Genomic DNA, 2,500 nt, shown 5'->3' on the forward strand with positions numbered 1-2,500 from the left:
CTGGGGCGGGGGGGCTCGGCGGCGCAGACGGCGATTGATCGTAAAGCGACGCTCAGACAGGCGTAGCCCCGGGAGGAACCCGGGGCCGCGAGTGCGTTCGAAGTGTCGATGATCAATGTGTCCTGCAATTCACATTAATTCTCGCAGCTAGCTGCGTTCTTCATCGACGCACGAGCCGAGTGATCCACCGCTAAGAGTTGTCTCGGTTTCGGCACCGCCCCGCGCGCGCGGAGGGGCCGGGACCGCTCGCCGAGAGCGGCCCCTTCTCTGAGGACGGCCGGACCGACCGCCGGCCCCGCCGCCGCCCACCCCCCTCCGCACGCGCGGAGGGGGCGCGGCGCGGCGGCGCGACGCGGCGCGACGGAGAGGCCCTCGCCTCGGCTTGACCGTACGAGCACAGGGGAAACGGAAAACAACGGAAAACCCCGAGCGGCCAAAGGGCGGGGGAGCCCGCGCTCCCGACCGACCCTGGGGAAACGTACGCAACACACACACCCTTGGCGCGCTTCGGGGGCGGCCCAGGCGCCCGGGCTCGGACCGGCCTCCCCCCGGAGGCTACGGCACGCCCGGCCGCGACGCCTGCCCGCCTTCGCTCGGGAGCCGGACGCCCGGCTGCGCCCGCGCTGCGACGAGCCGGCTCCGCCCACCACGGTCGCCTCTCGCCCCGCCGGCGAACCTCGGCGCCGACGCCGCCTTCCACCGACGCCGGAGGAAGCGCGGCCGGCCACTGGAGCGCGAGCCGGCGACGCGCGGCCGCCCACCGGCCCGCGCCGGATGGGCGAACCCGGCCACCCCGCCCGGCGGCGGCGGCCGCCACCGCCGCCGCGAAAACCGCCGCCGCAGCCGCTTCTCGCCTCGGCCCCCTGGGGCCGCCGGCACGGCCCCAGCGGAAAGGCGGACGGCGCTGAGCGCGGGGGGCGGCTCCCACTCTCCCCGTTTCCACGCGAAGACCCGGAGCGGGACGCCCCCGCGCCGCGCGCCCGCCCTCGAGACGGAAGCGACGGGCGGGGAAACGCGGGACGGGACGGCCGCCAGCGGATGCGGCCGGGGAACCCTCCCGGACGACCCGACGGACGACCGGCACCGACCGGCACGCCGAGCGGCGCCGCCGCCGCTCGGCCTGGGGGGGTGTGGCTCGCCCCCCCCTTTCTTTCCCTGGGCGCCGAGGGCGGGGCGAGGAGCGGGAGAGGGGAGCGCGGCGCGCCCCGAGCGCGGCCGCAGCGCGAGCGTCCAAAGGCGCGGGGCGGCCCCCCGGCGGCCGCCCCCCCCCGCGGGGGCTCGCCGCGCCTTTCTTTCCCCCGGCGCGGAGCCCGCGCTCCGGCCGGCGGGTGGCCCCGTTTGCGAGGGCGGGCAGGTCGGCCGCGGCCGACCCGCGCCGCGGTCTCTCCGCCGAGACCGGCCCGCGGAGAGGGGGGGCAGGTTGGGGCAGCGAGACGCCCCCCCTTCTCCGGCACGGCGGCCCGCGGGGGCGGACGCCCCCCCCGCGGCTCGCGCCGTGCCGCTCGAGTCTTTAAACCGCCGCCCGGCTCCTTTGGCCTTTGACCCCCGGACTCGGCCGAGGGAGGGCCGCCGAAGCGCGGACGCTAGGTACCTGGCCCTGGGGTGAGGGAAACGACCTGCATGGCCCCGCGGGGGTGCCTCCCCCGGCTGCCGCCCTCGGGGGAGCGTCCGCCCGCGGGGGCGCGCCCGGCATCCGCCGCCACCACCTCGTCCTCCTTAGCCCCGGGGCCCGGGGTTTCCCTCGATAGCCCGGCGCTGCGCCCGGGGGGAGAGACGTGGCTCGGGCCGCCCGCTCGCGCGGGACGCGACCCGGCCGGGGGGGGGCCTCGCCCGCCCCGGGCGGCGCCAGCGGCCGAGACCGTGCTCGCGCCCCCCCCTTCCCGCCACGGCTCCCTCTTCGAGAGGCAGCCGTGCCGGGTCGGAGGGGAGGTTCGCGGGTCCGGCCGCCGCGCCGCCCGAAACGCCGTGCGCACACCCGCGCCACGGCCCGGAACGCCCGGAGACAGCCCTGTCCCGCGCGCGGGGGGGTAGACGGCGCCGCCGCCGGCGCCGCCCCACCCCCCCCCCCAGGAGCTGCCGCCCCCCGAAGACGGCGACACCCCTCGGCTGTCGCGCTTGCGGCCCCCGGTGCCGCCGCCGTCGCTCGACGCTCGCCCCCCGGCCCGCCGAGCAGGCCGGTGCTCTGCCGGCCGCGCTCGCCGCGTTGCCCCGCCGGCATCCCCCCCTCTTGCTTCCCGCGCAGACGCGGGAAGCGGGGAGCCGGCGGGGGCGCGGCGTCCGCGGCCGACAGGTCGACGCACCCGCGCGCGTCGGAGGACGAGCCGCACGAGACGACGGCGGCGGCGGGCGACAGGACGAGGAGAGCGCCTCCGGGGAGCGGCGGGGGGAGGGGACGCCCCCTCCCCCTCCCTCACGCACGCACGCGGCTCCCGCGCGGGAGCCGGGCCTTTCCGGGCGAACTCAGGAACGTGCGAGCGCGCGCGCGCACGGAAAACCCGCG

At 79.3% G+C, this 2,500-nt stretch overlaps 1 non-coding gene across 1 annotated transcript; it reads right to left on the reverse strand.

Annotated features, from left to right (window-relative positions):
• Positions 1-46: 46 nt before the first annotated feature.
• Positions 47-199, reverse strand: LOC142359715 (5.8S ribosomal RNA). The gene has a single exon (XR_012762568.1). It is a non-coding gene; the product is annotated as a 5.8S ribosomal RNA (ribosomal RNA).
• Positions 200-2,500: the final 2,301 nt, after the last annotated feature.

This window comes from Opisthocomus hoazin, unplaced genomic scaffold (assembly GCF_030867145.1).
Source record: "Opisthocomus hoazin isolate bOpiHoa1 unplaced genomic scaffold, bOpiHoa1.hap1 HAP1_SCAFFOLD_152, whole genome shotgun sequence".
In the NCBI taxonomy this organism is placed as follows: Eukaryota; Metazoa; Chordata; class Aves; order Opisthocomiformes; family Opisthocomidae; genus Opisthocomus; species Opisthocomus hoazin.